At 45.0% G+C, this 21686-nt stretch overlaps 1 protein-coding gene across 2 annotated transcripts in view; it reads left to right on the top strand.

The window, feature by feature from the left end:
• Positions 1-21686, top strand: part of ADAP1 (ArfGAP with dual PH domains 1) — a 118329-nt gene that overhangs the window by 24827 nt on the left and 71816 nt on the right. Inside the window, exon 1 of one of the 2 annotated variants that reach the window (XM_075565501.1) lies at positions 18762-18870. The exons of the other annotated variant lie outside the window; for it this stretch is intronic. The gene's annotated coding sequence lies outside the window, so the exon portion shown is untranslated. Of the gene's footprint in view, positions 1-18761; positions 18871-21686 lie in introns of those variants that run through there. 2 annotated transcript variants of the gene reach the window in all.

The following is a 21686-nucleotide window of genomic DNA, read 5'->3' as shown; positions in this document are numbered from 1 at the left end:
CTCTCTCCCCCTCGCAGTTTGTGTGTTTATATTGTTTTATACTTCGCCTAAATAAGGAAATCACGACATTGATAGTTTGTTGCACTTTTTTCTCTCTCGAAATCACTAATCCAGTTCCGAATCATCATTTATACCCATCAACTGGGGGAATGACCGGACAGTGGCCCACCCACAGCATGCTCACCGACCCCTGCGTGTAACTTGCGTTACAGCGAGCAGCATAATTACAGGGAGGCCCGGCTGCAGTTCTGAACCAAAAGGTCAAAGCAACGCAATTCCAAGACCGTGGGATTTAATTAAAAGCATAAGGGATCCCTTTCAGGCGGCTGAATTGCAGCAAACTGGTCAGTTCTATTCGCTCTGCTTAGTGCTGGACACGTTTACATTGGCCACATTAATTACACAGCAAGGACAATAAAACCCTCACACTCCCTGATTCCAGTGCTTATTCGCGTGATTACTTATTTATAAAGCGTTGCGTTGCGCTGTGTTCTGCCGCGTGGTACAGTAGGGGGATCTATTTACATGAAACGGAGTGTGTATATAAAACGGACGGCCGCAAGTACTGGGGGTCCGGCTGGGGAGAGATTATAATCGCCCGGGAAGAAGGTGCACAGTTGTAGGAATATAGGAGTGGCTGTTCAGGGGGGAGGGGGCGGGGAGAGACCCCTTGCCTGCAGCATCGGGTAGGGGTACTGTATGTATATCAGAGCGGGTTATGGGAAGCCAGTGTAGGGATTGGGACAGTGGAACAGCAGATGAATGTATATAACAAACAGTATTAGACAGCACACAAAACTCTGTATAAAGTGAAATAATAGGTGCAAGACGGGAACAGGGAGGACCCTGATTCTTCCCAAATAATCAATAAACCACAAATGTTCCCAGCACTCGAACGGAAAGAACAGATAGTAAATGGATCAGCCAAAAGTAAGTATTTAATGGTACACGAATGATGCAAAAAATGGACAAACAAAGACCAAAAAAAAGAAAGCACTATGTGCCAGGGCAGGGACAAGGACAGGGGAGGGGAGAGGGGAGAAGGGAGAGGGGAGAGGGGAAGAAAAGGGATAACACGGGGAGTTAAAAGTCCAGGGCAAGGGGGGCAACGTCACGTTTCGGGGTATAGAATGAAGGTAGGCTGTGAGGCACAAGACTCAGACCAACTAATCCTAAGTAAGTGTTCTTCCCGTTTGAGTGCTGGGAACATTTGTGGTTTAGCAGATGAATGTATGGTTCAAAGCATTGAAGTAAAGCACACAATTTGGTTTTGGCGTTGCATCTGATTCCCATGCTGTGCTTTAAAGCTGTGTTAACAGCAATCTTAAGGCTGAGGCCATAGAGGGGTCCAGCCGCGCTCCTCCGCGCTGACGCCTGCTCGGTCAGGAGTGATTCCATGGACTGGCAGGCGAGCCAGCGTGCGCGATCGGGAGGTGTGGCAGTGACATCGCTGGGCCAATAGTCCACGAAGCGTTGACGTCATGACGTCGCTTCGTGCTGATTGGGTGTTTTCAGCCAACAGTGCGCTAAGAGACAGTTTCGGCTGTTGGCTGAAAATCCCTGCGCCACAGCACACCTGCGGACGCTCGCGGAAGCCCCCTCTAAAGACATACTCATTGAGGATGACGGGGCTCAGCGCGGAGCGTCCGCACAGCTCCCCCCTCTATGGACCCAGCCTTAGCTTATATGGGCTCCATGTAACAATGGTTTTTCAGACAAAAGGTGGCACGGTGGGCGGATTTGCATGTCATTTCCCAGAATCCCTTGCAGTGGAAACACTATGCTGGGTGATAATGGTGAAAGGCAGGGTTGCAGACCTGCCTAAGACATGTGAATGTGCTCACAAGTTATCTTTTTATTTGCTATATGCAATACGGTCGAGATTTCTTGTTGCCCTTTTCACCCACCATAACTTAAAACTTGATGGTGTGTATATATATATAGACCCAATATTGCCTAAATCTGTTAACGTGAAAGATTAGCCCAATTGGAGAGTACTTTTCAATGTGATCTTTACATGAATCTGAGAGAGATTTAATATTAAAGGAAATTGGTGTATATATTTCTAATTGGCCATACAGGACAACAGATTCATGTATATATTTTTAAAAAACCATTAAGAATGTACAACACACTTTGTTTGGGTGAACTCATGTAAACACTATTATTTGTCAGAAATTATAGGCGGCGGCCCATATAATCCCAACATGAGATTAAATATAACGAGCGTGGTTACCAGCACCTCGTCTGGTGAGGCTCCTATTTATTAACATCAGAAGATTCTTCTGCAGACCGCTATGGAATCATTTACTGTCATTTATTCAATTAAAGAAGTGGAATTTAATTATAGAAAACCCATTACAGACGGCACTATGCAGGTATTTCAGACTTATTAATAGGTCCGTAAAATAAAGCAATTTATATATTTTTGCTAATGATTTCTACCACTGATTTTATGGGCGTGCATTTCCTTTTTTACCGATGGCTCTGTCCTGCCAAATGCTAAGAATTGTTATCCTTCTGACTGACTTATCACCTAAGGGTCTGTTAATTAAAAAGCGATTCCATCTATCTTTGGTTTAACCTTCCTGCGGTGCAAAGGTACGAACTTACTGTGTATGCGCAGATGGGGGAAAAGTCACAAAGCGATGGCAAGAAATTGAGTAGACTGGAGGAGATAGAGTGGTATGTTGTGTGTGAGTGTCTTTATTTATATAGCGCCATTAATGTACATAGCGCTTCACAGCAGTAATACACGTGACATTCATATAGATAACAAATAATATAAAAAACACATTAAGGGGAGAAGTGCGTCAGACATAACGGTAACATTTAGGAAAGGGTGTTCCTGCTCCGAGGAGCTTACAATCTAATTGGTTGAAAGGAAGGCTGTACAGAGACAGTAGGAGGGTGTTCTGGTAAGTGCGTCTGCAGGGGGCCAAGGTTTATTTATACGGTGTAAAACTATCACTCATAGAGCCACTCATATGCTTCGTTAAGCAGGTGTGTTTTGATGTGGGTCTTAAAGGTGGATAGAGAGGGTGCCAGTCGGGTGTTGAGGGGAAGGGGATTTCCAGAGGTGCGGGGCAGTCAGTGAGAAAGATTTAAGGTGGGAGAGGGCTTTAGATACAAAAGGGGGTAGAGAGAAGACATCCTTGAGCAGAACACAGGAGTCGGGATGATGCATAGCGAGAAATTAGGGCTGAGATGTAAGGAGGGGCAGAAGAGTGTAACGCTTTAAAAGTGAGGAGGAGAATTGAGTGTGAGATGCGGGATTTGATCGGAAGCCAGGAGAGGGATTTCAGCAGGGGAGACGCTGAGACAGATTTAGGAAAGAGTAGAGTGATTCTGGCAGCAGCGTTTAGGATAGATGTGATAGGGATAGAAACCTAGGGGGCTGTGTAGTTTGATGCAAGCAAAGGTGTACTGCCCCCAAAAAGCTTACAGTCTAATTGTTGACACAAGAAGCACAGAGAGATTAAAGCAGCAATACTATATTCCTCCATGTTTTCTTTCTCTTCTTTGTATATGTAAAACATGTGACAATGTATCATTCTACATTCTTACCTAAGCTGCCAATCGTTTGGGGCTCCTGTTTTAAATCTGTAAAAAATCTTAATTGTGTAACTAACGAAATGGCCGCCTTCTAACTTTGTGCGTCAGTCTGTGAAATGCTGCAGCTGATATGTAACTTTATATTACTACGTGTAACACATTATTGTTACAGCCCACTAACTTACTCCTTCAGCTAATACAAAAGTTGGAAAAAGAAGCTTCAATCAATCAGATTAGTCATATCCTATCCTAACCTTTCTCATCTGTTTAGAGAAGAACATTAATTTATCTCCATAAATGGTGTATCTGCGAGGAAGTTTTAATTTATTTATTGTACAGACCAAGCTGCGCGCTTCATGCAAGAGAACGATGAGTCAGCTCAGCACTGACCACTGAAACCAGAATATTCAACGGTCTCCCAATGAGCTCTTCCTGGAAAGTTCAGCTAAGTAAATGGCTCATAAATCGAAGTGGATAACGGCCCATGTGTATTAAACGGTGCTGTTCCATAACACCTCTTCCTGTACGCGGATGACCCTTACAGCCAAGTCACGTGAATGGGTCTGTAAGGTGTCTGGTAGAGTAGCACTCCTTGGTGAACGTGGCCCAATGTGTCGAATTAAATAAAATAATCTAAAAATCTGAGGCATATGTTAAAGGAGCAGCTACCCCCTACAGCGTTTTATGTGCCCCCTGACACTTTTAATATAATATCACAAAGATACGCCCTTTCCTCTGTTACTCAACTGCTAAAACTCTGACTCAGGCCCTCATTCTCTCACGTCTCGATTACTGCAACCTCCTGCTGTCCGGCCTTCCTACCTCTCACCTGTCTCCCCTACAATCTATCCTAAACGCTGCTGCCAGAATCACTCTACTCTTTCCTAAATCTGTCTCCGCATCTCCCCTCCTGAAATCCCTCTCCTGGCTTCCGATCAAATCCCGCATCTCACACTCCATTCTTCTCCTCACTTTTAAAGCTTTACACTCTTCTGCTCCTCCTTACATCTCAGCCCTAATTTCTCGCTATGCACCATCCCGACTCTTGCGTTTTTCTCAAGGATGTCTTCTTTCTACCCCCTTTGTATCTAAAGCTCTCTCCCGCCTTAAACCTTTCTCACTTACTGCCCTGCACCTCTGGAATGCCCTTCCCCTCAGTACCCGACTAGCACCCTCTCTATCCACCTTTAAGACCCACCTTAAGACACACTTGCATATGAATAGCACTGTGGATATTCTGAACACATGATACATAAAGCTTGGCCCCCTGCAGACGCACTTACTAGAATTCCCTCCTACTGTCTCTGTACGTTCTCCCTACCTACCAATTAGATTGTAAGCTCCTCGGAGCAGGGACTCCTTCCTTATGTTACTTTTACAGTATGTCTGAAGCACTTATTCCCATGATCTGTTATTTATATTATTTGTTATTAATATGATATGTATTACTACTGTGAAATGCTATGTACATTTATGGTGCTATATAAATAAAGACATACAATACAATACAATGTATAGGAAGCAGGGGGGTCTCTGCAGCGTAACCGTGTTAATTTCAGCTCCGGTGACCCCCTGCATCCTGGGAAGGAGCCGCCATTACTGTTCTCTCCAGGGGAAACAAAATGAAAGTTTAAATCTCCACGCGACACAGGGCATTTAAACCGGCGGCACCTTCCCTGGCAAGTATCTCGGGAAGCAGGGGGTCCCTGGAGCTGAAATGAACGCGGTTACGCTCTGCCGACCCCCTGCTCCCAGCACAAAAGGGGGAGGGACAGACGCAGAGGGAACTGCGGCTCTAGGCTACAGCCACAGTGAGCGCACGTGCGAGCAACGGAGTGCCTGCCGGAGCTTGTGGTCTTCAGCCGAGCGAGCTGAGGACTGAGATATGAGGTGACGGGGAGATGTGGCTGGGGGGCGTGGCCATGACATCGCGTGGCTGGTTCTCCCTCATTGGCTGAACCGACACCGTGATGTGGTCATCGCTCGGCCGCCGCGCCAGAAGTCACGTTTCTTGACATCTCAAAATGTAATCGCGCTTGGTCATGTGCGCGCACGCACTGACTGGGGCCAGCCCCATAGAGGGCCCTCCGTACCCGCGAGCAGTGGGGACGAAGCCTTAAGTAAACTCTTGCTTTGCTGCTTTTTTTATTTTTATTTTCCCTTTCATCCCCCAATACAGTAGGGCCCTGCTTTACAGCGCTCCGCTTTATGGCGCTCCGCTCATACAGCGTTTCCCAATGTATACCCATATTCATTAGGTTCGGCGCTTGTTCCGTTTTTCTGGTGATTTTCGGCATGACGCGCTCAGCAGCTGAGTATCCGGCTGTCACTGAACAACAGTTTTTAGCGCGTGCGCATCTCCTTGTCAGATGCCATTTGTCAGCGAGACAGTCGGTTTACAGCTCTGCATCTCTGTTTCCAAAGGTACATACAATACAGTAGAGTAGGGCCCCGCTTTACGGCAGAGGCCTGGAACGGAACCCGGCGTATGAGCGGGGCCCAACTTAATTTCCCTCCTTTGCATATTAACATGACAGCAAAACGGTGTGTGCCCGGTTTGCTAAGCAAGTCTAAGCTTTAAAATGCCTTGCGTCCCATTCACTGCTGTAAGGCTCAGCACAGCTTAGTAACAATGCAGGCTCTGACACCCGAAGGGTGGCCATTTTAATTTCCCTACACACCAGCAGATTGCAGGAAAATTATGTCTGAAGGTGGGGCTTCTGGTATGAAAAGTAGTGGGGGGGGGAGGGGTTGTAGGTTGTTGCTTTAGCAAGTTTAATTTCGGACGGCAGGAGTTAATAATATATATATATTGTAGCATTTTAGTCAGTACATCTTCGTCTCCCTTCTTCCTCCACGATAGTTGTTGTCAGCCATGTTGGTTTTCACATGCGATGTGACCACAGTGTTTCCTTACACTACCTGCAAACGTTCGCTTCACCTCTCCAGCAGGTCGTGGTACACACGTGGGAATGACCAGGTTACCGAGACATGTCTTCCTCCGGGAGAGAGGTGAACAGAACGTTTTCAGATAGTACAGGGTTAGCCTTGGCGACGCTGCAGGTTTGTAATGCTTCGACCAAAGGATTTCACTAAATGGCCGCTAGGCCGCATCCATACTTAGCGCGGCGGCGTGCACAAAAGGCCGTGCCTCTATGAGGCTGGCCACAGAGCGCGCGATTGGCGAGCAGACAAAATAATTTGATTTTGTCGCGCGACGGCCGTGTCACGTGAGCGGTTCAGCCAATGAGGACGCACCAGCTCCGTCTCCCCCCTAGATCGCCTCTGCGGCAGGCGCGCGTGACTAGTATAGCCTCAGCCGTACTTGTGGGGAGAATAACACATCGGATGTAACTACAGGCATACCCCGCATTAACGTACGCAATGGGACCGGAGCATGTATGTAAAGTGAAAATGTACTTAAAGTGAAACACTCCCCTTTTCCCACTTACGATGCATGTACTGTATTGCAATCCTCCTATATGTGCATAACTCATGTAAATAACGCATGTGTAACAGGCTCTATAGTCTCCTCGCTTGCGCACAGCTTCGGTACAGGTAGGGAGTTCAACTTTGCTGTTCAGGACGTGCTGACAGGCGCATGCGTGAGCTGCCATTTGACTATTGGGCGATGTGTACTTACTCGCGAGTGTACTTAAAGTGAGTGTCCTTAAAGCGGGGTATGCCTGTATATCATTTGTCGTGCTGGATGTAGCATTGTGGATTTTCTTGTCTCTTGCTGTGTACACTAAACACCACATTACTGATTACTCACAGCCTGGCGTATTGGTGACAGATCCCTGTTTTTGAAAAACCGGTCGAACTGCTTCCCCACTCACTTGCCAGTTTCAAGATGAAAAGAATATACCTCATGCACAAGGAAATACTTTTGATAACTATTTTTACAGCCGTTCATTTTCCCAGTAGGGGTAGAATGCTTTGTTTTCCCCAACTATTGATTGTGCTTCCTGCCTAGTGTATGGATTTAACAATTTGACTAAGGTTCCTGAGTGAGAGCCGCTTCCTGCTTCATAGGGCCTGGTAGGAGCTTTGGATGTCTGGAGACATTGTCTAAAATACGTGACCTTGTTTTTTGTCACAGAATTTCCGCTGTGAATACTAAGACCCACTGTTGTTATCCACCTTTCTGTATCAACAGATCTTGTCAACGAGTTTCCTGAATTAGTGCATAGAACTGTGAATATTTTAACACGTACAGTATTAATAATTTGACATATCCTCTGCTAAACCTTTGTTTATGTCAGAGCTGCTGTTAGTGGCTGTTGAGTACGCTATGAATTTGCCTTCAAAGTTAAATGTAGGGATTCCTTAAACTCTAACATGTCATAAACATACAATTTTATTCGCTTTTCCATTTTACACCAGGGATCTCACCCTTTTCTTGGCTGTTTCCATATGTTTGAGATAACATAGGGTTATGGGAAAAAGCCGTTCAATTAACTTGGGATTCATTAACACGCTGAGATTAGCGGAAAATAGATTTCACCAGCAGCAGAGGAAAGGGCTCTGTACATTAAGGACAGTTCAAGTGTGGAATGTACTCTCCTTGGAGACTTTGAATGCAGATACAGGAGATATGTTGTAGAAACCATTGGATATTATTATAGACGGGAAATGCTACACAGGAGTCTGCTGAACAAGTTGAAACACAGACAGGGCAGTGACCTGGGGGGGGAGCAATCTGATTGTCATATACTGGAGTTAGGAAAAATATTTTCCCTTGTGAGACATAATTGGCAAATCTTGAAGTGGGCTTTTTTGATCAATATAAACATAATTACCCAGTTAGATGTTACAATTTAGCGAAAGGTTAATCTCGGGGAGACGTGTCTTTCTCTCAGCGTAAAATACAGTGCTGTGCCCATTATATACTCAACAAGATTCACTAATGCAGGACACACCGACTGGCAGCCATCGCAGGGCTTTCGTTTGACCCCTGGACTGTCTGCTCCTGACGATTTCATTGTAGTTACTGACACAATTTAGTGCAATGTTGTTCCACTGAAACCCAGTAGTAAGATAAGATAATGTAAATATATGTGGTACAAAAAAAATGTAATATGTGCTTAAAGAATGTCGGAAGTATATCGTGTGTTAGTCTTTGAATGTATCCTAAATTATTTGACCTTCAACTCTGAATAGATTTCTGATCTGGTCCCTTCGGAAAACTAGTGGCCGAGCCCTGCAATAATGTATTAGTGGCTGAGCCCTGCAATAATGTATTAGTGGCTGAGCCCTGCAATAATGTATTAGTGGCCGAGCCCTGCACTAATGTATTAGTGGCCGAGCCCTGCAATAATGTATTAGTGGCTGAGCCCTGCAATAATGTATTAGTGGCTGAGCCCTGCAATAATGTATTAGTGGCCGAGCCCTGCAATAATGTATTAGTGGCTGAGCCCTGCAATAAAGTATTAGTGGCCGAGCCCTGCAATAATGTATTAGTGGCTGAGCCCTGCAATAATGTATTAGTGGCCGAGCCCTGCAATAATGTATTAGTGGCCGAGCCCTGCAATAATGTATTAGTGGCCGAGCCCTGCAATAATGTATTAGTGGCCGAACCCTGCAATAATGTATTAGTGGCTCAGCCCTGCAATAATGTATTAGTGGCCGAGCCCTGCAATAATGTATTAGTGGCCGAGCCCTGCAATAACGTATTAGTGGCTGAGTCCTGCAATAACGTATTAGTGGCCGAGCCCTGCAATAGTGTATTAGTGGACGAGCTCTGCAATAATGTATTAGTGGCGAGCCCTGCAATAACATATTCGTGGACGAGCCCTGCAATAACGTATTCGTGGCCGAGCCTTGCAATAATGTATTAGTGGCTGAGCCCTGCAATAACGTATTCGTGGACGAGCCCTGCAATATTGTATTAGTGGCCGAGCCCTGCAATAATGTATTAGTGGCCGAGCCCTGCAATAATGTATTAGTGGCCGAGCCCTGCAATAATGTATTAGTGGATCAGCCCTGCAATAATGTATTAGTGGCTGAGCCCTGCAATAATGTATTAGTGGCCGAGCCCTGCAATAATGTATTAGTGGATCAGCCCTGCAATAATGTATTAGTGGCTGAGCCCTGCAATAATGTATTTGTGGCCGAGCCCTGCAATAATGTATTAGTGGCCGAGCCCTGCAACAATGTATTAGTGGCTGAGCCCTGCAATAACGTATTAGTGGCTGAGCTCTGCAATAACGTATTCGTGGACGAGCCTTGCAATAATGTATTCGTGGCTGAGCCCTGCAATAATGTATTAGTGGCTGAGCCCTGCAATAATGTATTAGTGGCCGAGCCCTGCAATAACGTATTCGTGGACGAGCCCTGCAATAATGTATTAGTGGCCAAGCCCTGCAATAATGTATTAGTGGCTGAGCCCTGCAATAATGTATTAGTAGCCGAGCCCTGCAATAATGTATTAGTGGATGAGCCCTGCAATAATGTATTAGTGGCCGAGCCCTGCAATAATGTATTAGTGGACGAGCCCTGCAATAATGTATTAGTGGATCAGCCCTGTAATAATGTATTAGTGCCGAGCCCTGCAATAATGTATTAGTGGCTCAGCCCTGCAATAATGTATTAGTGGCTGAGCCCTGCAATAATGTATTAGTGGATCAGCCCTGTAATAATGTATTAGTGCCGAGCCCTGCAATAATGTATTAGTGGCTCAGCCCTGCAATAATGTATTAGTGGCCGAGCCCTGCAATAATGTATTAGTGGCCGAGCCCTGCAATAATGTATTAGTGGCCGAGCCTTGCAATAATGTATTAGTGGCTGAGCCCTGCAATAACTTATTTGTGGACAAGCCTTGCAATAATGTATTAGTGGCTGAGCCTTGCAATAATGTATTAGTGGCCGAGCCCTGCAATAATGTATTAGTGGCCGAACCCTGCAATAATGTATTAGTGGCTGAGCCCTGCAATAATGTATTAGTAGCTGAGCCCTGCAATAATGTATTCGTGGACGAGCCCTGCAATAATGTATTAGTGGATCAGCCTTGCAATAACGTATTAGTGGCCGAGCCCTGCAATAATGTATTCGTGGACGAGCCCTGCAATAATGTATTAGTGGATCAGCCTTGCAATAACGTATTAGTGGCCGAGCCCTGCAATAATGTATTAGTGGCTGAGCCTTGCAATAATGTATTAGTGGCTGAGCCTTGCAATAATGTATTAGTGGCTGAGCCCTGCAATAATGTATTAGTGGACGAGCCCTGCAATAATGTATTAGTGGCTGAGCCCTGCAATAATGTATTAGTGGCCGAGCCCTGCAATAATGTATTAGTGGCTGAGCCCTGCAATAAAGTATTAGTGGCCGAGCCCTGCAATAATGTATTAGTGGCTGAGCCCTGCAATAATGTATTAGTGGCCGAGCCCTGCAATAATGTATTAGTGGATCAGCCCTGCAATAATGTATTAGTGGCTGAGCCCTGCAATAATGTATTTGTGGCCGAGCCCTGCAATAATGTATTAGTGGCCGAGCCCTGCAACAATGTATTAGTGGCTGAGCCCTGCAATAACGTATTAGTGGCTGAGCTCTGCAATAACGTATTCGTGGACGAGCCTTGCAATAATGTATTCGTGGCTGAGCCCTGCAATAATGTATTAGTGGCTGAGCCCTGCAATAATGTATTAGTGGCCGAGCCCTGCAATAACGTATTCGTGGACGAGCCCTGCAATAATGTATTAGTGGCCAAGCCCTGCAATAATGTATTAGTGGCTGAGCCCTGCAATAATGTATTAGTAGCCGAGCCCTGCAATAATGTATTAGTGGATGAGCCCTGCAATAATGTATTAGTGGCCGAGCCCTGCAATAATGTATTAGTGGACGAGCCCTGCAATAATGTATTAGTGGATCAGCCCTGTAATAATGTATTAGTGCCGAGCCCTGCAATAATGTATTAGTGGCTCAGCCCTGCAATAATGTATTAGTGGCTGAGCCCTGCAATAATGTATTAGTGGATCAGCCCTGTAATAATGTATTAGTGCCGAGCCCTGCAATAATGTATTAGTGGCTCAGCCCTGCAATAATGTATTAGTGGCCGAGCCCTGCAATAATGTATTAGTGGCCGAGCCCTGCAATAATGTATTAGTGGCCGAGCCTTGCAATAATGTATTAGTGGCTGAGCCCTGCAATAACTTATTTGTGGACAAGCCTTGCAATAATGTATTAGTGGCTGAGCCTTGCAATAATGTATTAGTGGCCGAGCCCTGCAATAATGTATTAGTGGCCGAACCCTGCAATAATGTATTAGTGGCTGAGCCCTGCAATAATGTATTAGTAGCTGAGCCCTGCAATAATGTATTCGTGGACGAGCCCTGCAATAATGTATTAGTGGATCAGCCTTGCAATAACGTATTAGTGGCCGAGCCCTGCAATAATGTATTCGTGGACGAGCCCTGCAATAATGTATTAGTGGATCAGCCTTGCAATAACGTATTAGTGGCCGAGCCCTGCAATAATGTATTAGTGGCTGAGCCTTGCAATAATGTATTAGTGGCTGAGCCTTGCAATAATGTATTAGTGGCTGAGCCCTGCAATAATGTATTAGTGGACGAGCCCTGCAATAATGTATTAGTGGCTGAGCCCTGCAATAATGTATTAGTGGCCGAGCCCTGCAATAATGTATTAGTGGCCGAGCCCTGCAATAATGTATTAGTGGCCGAGCCCTGCAATAATGTATTAGTGGCTGAGCCCTGCAATAACTTATTCGTGGACGAGCCCTGCAATAATGTATTAGTGGCCGAGCCCTGCAATAATGTATTAGTGGCCGAGCCCTGCAATAATGTATTAGTGGCTGAGCCCTGCAATAACTTATTCGTGGACGAGCCCTGCAATAATGTATTAGTGGCCGAGCCCTGCAATAATGTATTAGTGGCCGAGCCCTGCAATAATGTATTAGTGGCCGAGCCCTGCAATAATGTATTAGTGGCCGAGCCCTGCAATAATGTATTAGTGGCTGAGCCCTGCAATAATGTATTAGTGGCCGAGCCTTGCAATAATGTATTAGTGGCCGAGCCCTGCAATAATGTATTAGTGGCTGAGCCCTGCAATAACGTATTCGTGGACGAGCCCTGCAATAATGTATTAGTGGACGAGCCCTGCAATAATGTATTAGTGGCTGAGCCCTGCAATAATGTATTAGTGGCTGAGCCCTGCAATAATGTATTAGTGGCCGAGCCTTGCAATAACGTATTAGTGGATGAGCCCTGCAATAATGTATTAGTGGCTGAGCCCTGCAATAACGTATTAGTGGATGAGCCCTGCAATAATGTATTAGTGGCTGAGCCCTGCAATAATGTATTAGTGGCCGAGCCCTGCAATAGTGTATTAGTGGCTGAGCCCTGCAATAATGTATTAGTGGCCGAGCCCTGCAATAATGTATTAGTGGACGAGCCCTGCAATAATGTATTAGTGGCTGAGCCCAGCAATAACGTATTCGTGGACGAGCCCTGCAATAATGTATTAGTGGACGAGCCCTGCAATAATGTATTAGTGGCTGAGCCCTGCAATAATGTATTAGTGGCTGAGCCCTGCAATAATGTATTAGTGGCCGAGCCTTGCAATAACGTATTAGTGGATGAGCCCTGCAATAATGTATTAGTGGCTGAGCCCTGCAATAACGTATTAGTGGATGAGCCCTGCAATAATGTATTAGTGGCTGAGCCCTGCAATAATGTATTAGTGGCCGAGCCCTGCAATAGTGTATTAGTGGCTGAGCCCTGCAATAATGTATTAGTGGCCGAGCCCTGCAATAATGTATTAGTGGCCGAGCCCTGCAATAATGTATTAGTGGACGAGCCCTGCAATAATGTATTAGTGGCCGAGCCCTGCAATAATGTATTAGTGGCCGAGCCCTGCAATAATGTATTAGTGGCTGAGCCTTGCAATAATATATTCGTGGCCGAGTCCTGCAATAATGTATTAGTGGCTCAGCCCTGCAATAATGTATTAGTGGACGAGCCCTGCAATAGTGTATTAGTGGCCGAGTCCTGCAATAATGTATTAGTGGACGAGCCCTGCAATAATGTATTAGTGGACGAGCCCTGCAATAATGTATTAGTGGCTGAGGCCTGCAATAATGTATTAGTGGCTGAGCCCTGCAATAATGTATTAGTGGCCGAGCCCTGCAATAATGTATTAGTGGCCGAGCCCTGCAATAATGTATTAGTGGACGAGCCCTGCAATAATGTATTAGTGGCTGAGCCTTGCAATAATATATTCGTGGCCGAGTCCTGCAATAATGTATTAGTGGCTCAGCCCTGCAATAGTGTATTAGTGGCCGAGTCCTGCAATAATGTATTAGTGGACGAGCCCTGCAATAATGTATTAGTGGCTCAGCCCTGCAATAATGTATTAGTGGCTGAGCCCTGCAATAACGTATTAGTGGCTGAGCCCTGCAATAATGTATTAGTGGCTGAGCCCTGCAATAATGTATTAGTGGCTGAACCCTGCAATAATGTATTAGTGGCTGAGCCCTGCAATAATGTATTAGTGGCTGAGCCCTGCAATAATGTATTAGTGGCTGAGCCCTGCAATAATGTATTAGTGGCTGAGCCCTGCAATAATGTATTAGTGGCTGAGCCCTGCAATAACGTATTAGTGGATGAGTCCTGCAATAATGTATTAGTGGCTGAGCCCTGCAATAACGTATTAGTGGACGAGCCCTGCAATAATGTATTAGTGGCTGAGCCCTGCAATAATGTATTAGTGGACGAGCCCTGCAATAATGTATTAGTGGCTGAGCCCTGCAATAATGTATTAGTGGCTGAGCCCTGCAATAATGTATTAGTGGCCGAACCCTGCAATAACGTATTCGTGGCCGAGCCCTGCAATAACGTATTCGTGGACGAGCCCTGCAATAATGTATTAGTGGTCGAGCCCTGCAATAATGTATTAGTGGCCGAGCCCGGCAATAATATATTAGTGGCTGAGCCCTGCAATAATGTATTAGTGGCCGAGCCCTGCAATAATGTATTCGTGGCCGAGCCCTGCAATAACGTATTCATGGACAAGCCCTGCAATAATGTATTCGTGGCCGAGCCCTGCAATAACGTATTCATGGACGAGCCCTGCAATAATGTATTAGTGGACGAGCCCTGCAATAATGTATTAGTGGCCGAGCCCTGCAATAATGTATTAGTGGACGAGCCCTGCAATAACGTATTCATGGACGAGCCCTGCAATAATGTATTAGTGGACGAGCCCTGCAATAATGTATTAGTGGCCGAGCCCTGCAATAATGTATTAGTGGACGAGCCCTGCAATAATGTATTAGTGGCCGAGCCCGGCAATAATATATTAGTGGCTGAGCCCTGCAATAACGTATTAGTGGCCGAGCCCTGCAATAATGTATTAGTTGCCGAGCCCTGCAATAATGTATTAGTGGCTGAGCCCTGCAATAATGTATTAGTGGTCGAGCCCTGCACTAATGTATTAGTGGTCGAGCCCTGCAATAATGTATTAGTGGCTGAGCCCTGCAATAATATATTAGTGGCTGAGCCCTGCAATAATGTATTAGTGGCTGAGCCCTGCAATAATGTATTTGTGGCCGAGCCCTGCAATAATGTATTCGTGGCCGAGCCCTGCAATAATGTATTAGTGGCCGAGCCCTGCAATAATGTATTAGTGGACGAGCTCTGCAATAATGTATTAGTGGCCGAGCCCTGCAATAATGTATTCGTGGACGAGCCCTGCAATAATGTATTAGTGGCTGAGGCCTGCAATAATGTATTAGTGGCTGAGCCCTGCAATAATGTATTAGTGGCCGAGCCCTGCAATAATGTATTAGTGGCCGAGCCCTGCAATAATGTATTAGTGGACGAGCCCTGCAATAATGTATTAGTGGCTGAGCCTTGCAATAATATATTCGTGGCCGAGTCCTGCAATAATGTATTAGTGGCTCAGCCCTGCAATAGTGTATTAGTGGCCGAGTCCTGCAATAATGTATTAGTGGACGAGCCCTGCAATAATGTATTAGTGGCTCAGCCCTGCAATAATGTATTAGTGGCTGAGCCCTGCAATAACGTATTAGTGGCTGAGCCCTGCAATAATGTATTAGTGGCTGAGCCCTGCAATAATGTATTAGTGGCTGAACCCTGCAATAATGTATTAGTGGCTGAGCCCTGCAATAATGTATTAGTGGCTGAGCCCTGCAATAATGTATTAGTGGCTGAGCCCTGCAATAATGTATTAGTGGCTGAGCCCTGCAATAATGTATTAGTGGCTGAGCCCTGCAATAACGTATTAGTGGATGAGTCCTGCAATAATGTATTAGTGGCTGAGCCCTGCAATAACGTATTAGTGGACGAGCCCTGCAATAATGTATTAGTGGCTGAGCCCTGCAATAATGTATTAGTGGACGAGCCCTGCAATAATGTATTAGTGGCTGAGCCCTGCAATAATGTATTAGTGGCTGAGCCCTGCAATAATGTATTAGTGGCCGAACCCTGCAATAACGTATTCGTGGCCGAGCCCTGCAATAACGTATTCGTGGACGAGCCCTGCAATAATGTATTAGTGGTCGAGCCCTGCAATAATGTATTAGTGGCCGAGCCCGGCAATAATATATTAGTGGCTGAGCCCTGCAATAATGTATTAGTGGCCGAGCCCTGCAATAATGTATTCGTGGCCGAGCCCTGCAATAACGTATTCATGGACGAGCCCTGCAATAATGTATTAGTGGACGAGCCCTGCAATAATGTATTAGTGGACGAGCCCTGCAATAATGTATTAGTGGATGAGCCCTGCAATAATGTATTAGTGGCCGAGCCCTGCAATAATGTATTAGTGGACGAGCCCTGCAATAACGTATTCATGGACGAGCCCTGCAATAATGTATTAGTGGACGAGCCCTGCAATAATGTATTAGTGGCCGAGCCCTGCAATAATGTATTAGTGGACGAGCCCTGCAATAATGTATTAGTGGCCGAGCCCGGCAATAATATATTAGTGGCTGAGCCCTGCAATAACGTATTAGTGGCCGAGCCCTGCAATAATGTATTAGTTGCCGAGCCCTGCAATAATGTATTAGTGGCTGAGCCCTGCAATAATGTATTAGTGGTCGAGCCCTGCACTAATGTATTAGTGGTCGAGCCCTGCAATAATGTATTAGTGGCTGAGCCCTGCAATAATGTATTAGTGGCTGAGCCCTGCAATAATGTATTAGTGGCTGAGCCCTGCAATAATGTATTTGTGGCCGAGCCCTGCAATAATGTATTCGTGGCCGAGCCCTGCAATAATGTATTAGTGGCCGAGCCCTGCAATAATGTATTAGTGGACGAGCTCTGCAATAATGTATTAGTGGCCGAGCCCTGCAATAATGTATTCGTGGACGAGCCCTGCAATAATGTATTCGTGGACGAGCCCTGCAATAATGTATTAGTGGCCGAGCCCTGCAATAATGTATTAGTGGACGAGCCCTGCAATAATGTATTAGTGGCCGAGCCCTGCAATAATGTATTAGTGGCCGAGCCCTGCAATAATGTATTAGTGGCCGAGCCCTGCAATAATGTATTAGTGCCCCAGTGGCTGTTTTAGCGCCTCAGTGGCTGGTTTAGTGAATCGAGCAGTACGTCTGGAATTTAGATGATTAGTTTTTATTTTTAAAGGTTGCCACGTCCTCTGCTTCAAACTCAGTGCCAGAGTCGGTGTCTTTGCTCACTGAGCCACTCCTTCTCCCTATAAAAAAATATGCCCAGAACCCAGATCTAATTGGGTATATATATTTATACACATATAAATATACATACATTTAATTATGTAATATATACTGTGTATATATATATATATACATATATATATATATATATATACATATATATATACATATATATGCACATATACAGTATATATACATATATATGCACATATACAGTGTATGAGAGAAGAAGCGAAAGAGAGAAAGCTTGGGTTGAAGGCACAGATTATGGGGTGGAATTGATGGCTGTGTTTCATCCAATCTTGTTTGGTCACTTGATGTATTTTTCACATGCAGGGGGACTTGTGCAATGAGTTTCTCTCTAACACACAAACGATGAACATGTCTAGTAACTGCTGTGTCCCTAATGAGAGCAAACTGCCTCCAGGTCCTGCACATCACTCTATCACTTTTATTTCCCAAACACTATTGACTTTTATGTTGGCACAACAATTTCCTGTGTTTCCTGGAGATGAATCGCTGTATTCTGTAATAGTAATGTTGCCGGGACCCATCATTGCTCCCTCTTGATACAGTCATGAGGCTGACATTATACATTGATTATGGAAAGTCCCAGCACATTGATCTTCCCAATGATCTGTCAGAAACGAACTGACTTGCCTCAGACTATTACTGGCCGTGGTAAGTCTTGGGATATGGGCGGTCAGAGCGTTGTGTTAGGGCTCTGGTTGTGCTAGGTTTGTTTCTCCTTAGACTCTTGGCGTGTTGAGCATTCATTATATATGTACTGGTTTCTGCTCACCGGTTTGGCGAGGGTTCGCCCGGGTTCTGGGCGCCCATTTGTATCATCTCTCGTTGTTTGGCTACTGTGACTGACTGCAGCTCTACACAACTTTTTCTTCTGGGTCATACATGAGAGTTCAGTTATTCATAGAAGTGATGGTGAAGAAGAGACTTGTGAGGTTTGCAAAGTTCTGCACATGGTTGTTCCATCGGTGATAGAACTCTAATTTTGGTTTCAATTGAACGGTTTTGAAAATGTACAACGTGTCCACGGTTACAGGATCAATACGGCTATGGAAGCAGTGCCGTCTTAACGCATGGGCACGCTTGGTAGTTGCCTGGGGGCCCCACAAGCATAGGGGCCCCATGCTAATCTATGCACAGACCACAATTTAACACTAATTTTCCGATCATCCGCCTCAACATTCAAATCTCCCGCTAACTCGGTAGAAGGAGAAACATTACGACTTGTAGCGGAGAGTTGGCGGGGCCCAGTGCACTGCTTTGGCCGGGGGCCTATAATGCTGTTAAGACGGCCCTGTATGGAAGATTTGAAAATGGGTCTCAGGCCCCCTCTACAGTGAAACTATTGATAAGTGAGTAATACAGATGACTCCTGAGGAAGCAAACGAGTGAAACGAGTAGAGTCAGAGTGTTAGCTTGGGAGAACTGGAACTTGGAAGCACGGGCATTCGGAGCTGTACCCAGAGGCAAGATATCCTTCCGCCCACACGTGTGACGTCGTCCGGAAGTGACGTATGCGGAAGGGATAGCTGAGACGCGAGCGGGTTACACAGCTGTTTCTACAGTGCTCCATTATATCGGCGGTTCTCTCCAATGAATTTTATAATATGGAAAATGTGAGTTTGTTACTCCTTATCCTATATCTTTGAATATATTTGGTGAAACATTACACACTATTGTGGCATCTTTCTTTCATTGTATATCTGACGACTACAAACCATACATACTGAGGGATATCCTGTGACTACACCATCTCTCCACAAAAGGGCTCCAGTCAGAGAGAGAGAGAAGTATCTCTGACACACTCTCTTTATCTGGAAGTATTGTGAGTGCAATCTCATCAGAGCTTTATTATTTATCCCATCACTGGCATATACCATCTGCACTATTTTGTTTTCTTTCATTCCACATATTATTGGATATATTCAACGCTCCTCCTCCCAAAGAAGAAATCTGTTACCCTTGGGACACAGAACAGTCCCACCTGGAAGTTGAGCAGCTTCATTTTTCACTGTATATATTGTTCCATTATTACTTCTCACTATGGGTTGGTGAAAGACATTGATTGATCACGCATTTAAACTTTATTCACTTTGCACTTTGCATTTTATTATATTTATTTAATATCAATTTGTATCACTTTAGAAGCGCCCAGTCCACTCCCCTTTTCCTAAGTGAGTAATACGTCAGAGTAGTGAAATGGTGGATAAAGTGCTGGGATACGGTATTTAGGCATAACTGCGTAATGGCGAATTGTTGTATAACGCTACAATGTAAAGAGATCCACACAAAGAGCTAACAATGTCATTGATGTCTGAGTCAGTCCTCCTTATAGGGCAGGTATGCAGGGCTGCCGACCCCTACCCCGGGGCACAGGAGTAATTGTCCCAGCTCTCCCCCCGTCGGCGGCCCTGCAGGTATGAACAGGCATTTGCCAGATGTAATGCTCTGCAAAGACACGTTTAAGGGCCCTATTGCTCTTTATAAAGTGTTACTATCTTTGGATATCAAATATCCAATCTATCAGCTCAAGGCTACTCCAGTAGAAATGTATCCAATGTGTATAATAATCTCCCAGCTGTCTGGTAACATTCAACTCAAGATAGATAGTAATAAAGTACTGGAACTGGTGGCAACTGGCTTTGGTTATATGTAGTGTTGTATCGGGCCCTACATTTTCCAAAAACCGGGTAATGGGTACCCGGGCAAAGATGGAAATAGCGCCACTCAGGCTCCCCCCCCCCCCCCAGTTCTAATCCTGGTTATTTAGGGTGGATGCTCCTTTAAACGAATCAATGGCTCTGCAATGCATTACACCAGTACAGTCCTGTGGCTCAGAAGGAGTTAACCGTTTAGTATTAACCCTTTTACTACCAGAGGAGTATGTCATTGTTTAACTCTTTCAATGATTGAGGGTTGAAAAGAACAGGAATTCATTAATATTTTGTGTCCAAAACCGCAGTGGGAAAAGATCCCAAACCCCAGAATCTGTTACATGGACAATCCATGGCAGATAACGGAAAGACCCGGCGGGTGAAAGAAAATCATCGACAAAGACATTACTTGCGCGACATTGAGGAGATCAACTTTGATCTGTGGGTCGTTGCTGCTAGATTTGAAGAACCGGGGGGGGGGGGGGGAGGCAAGTGGACTTGTGTGCTTTCTCCAAAGCAGGGGGGGCTCAAATCCAGTCCTCAAGCCCCCCAACAGGTCAAGTTTTCAGGATATCCCTGCTTCAGCACAACCGGCTCAATCAGACCCTGCTTCAGCACAGGTGGCTCAATCAGAGGCTCAGTCTTTGACTGATCCACCTGTGCTGAAACTGGGATAGCCTGAAAACCTGACTTGTTGGGGGGCTTGAGGAGTGGCATTGAGCTCCCCTTCTCTAAAGTACTGATCCTGCTTCTGTGCATTTAGCAAATGCTTCTCACATGGATATCCAGTTGGCTCATTGTAGACGCCGTATAAAACAACCTGCTGTTTAGTATCAATGCAAATATAGCCAATTATTTCCCGGAGGGAAAAGCAAGTGCAAAACTGGAGTTTATAAAATGGACACATACCCACCATTGCTCTCCATAAAACCCATATACAAGAGTAATGTTTGTAGAAGTGCATTGATTTTCTTTTTGCTGCCTGTGTGCATTTTGTCCCCTACTGTGTATTAACTTATTAAGTGGCCGCGTTTATAACAGCCATGGCAGGGATATTTACAATCCAATATCACATTTTAGGGCCCTTTGTGGAACTATAAGTGTTTGTTATACTTTAATCAAGTATTTGTTCATGGAATGTTAGCTTCTATAAGTTCCAGAAACACCTCTAAAAAGCATTAAACACCGGGGGCTCTTTTTGTGATGCCTACGTAGCATCGATCTTTTCAGCGTTGTAATTCATTGACATCAAGGCGCTATGCAATCTCCAAAGCACTCTCAAGGTTAAGTAGTGGCTGAAGGTCGCAGGCCTCTAATATATTTTTGCTTGAGTCATCAAATCCTGCAACCCTGGAAAGAACAAGAATGAATCACTTTCTCTGCTGTGTATATTGACTGTTTCCTTATTGATAATTGCTTTGTTGTTATAAAGAGATGGGTAGGCTACAAATACAATGTATGTGACAGGTTTAACTATTTATAGGCTCATCTTGTTTGGTAAATATCGGTTAAGACTTTTTATTAAACAGACAGAGGACCTATCGCCAAATATGATTGTTTCTCCTTGCTCCTATTATACACATGAATTATTCGTTAGCAAAAACATTTTTTTCCCCAGGTAAAAGCAGTTCTTCTCACAATTTTTTTACCCCCCATTTTTGTACAAGGATGGGAACCGAGGGGTCCCCCTTTCAGTCTAATAACTATGATCTGAGCTCCAGCGTTCCCCCAGTTCCCGAGATATTTACTGGGGAAGTTACTGGGTTTAAATCTCCCTC

The sequence above is a fragment of the Ascaphus truei genome, chromosome 11 (assembly GCF_040206685.1).
Source record: "Ascaphus truei isolate aAscTru1 chromosome 11, aAscTru1.hap1, whole genome shotgun sequence".
Taxonomy (NCBI): Eukaryota; Metazoa; Chordata; class Amphibia; order Anura; family Ascaphidae; genus Ascaphus; species Ascaphus truei.
The sequence above is the reverse complement of the archived record's forward strand: the minus strand, read 5'-3'. Positions and strand labels throughout refer to the sequence as shown.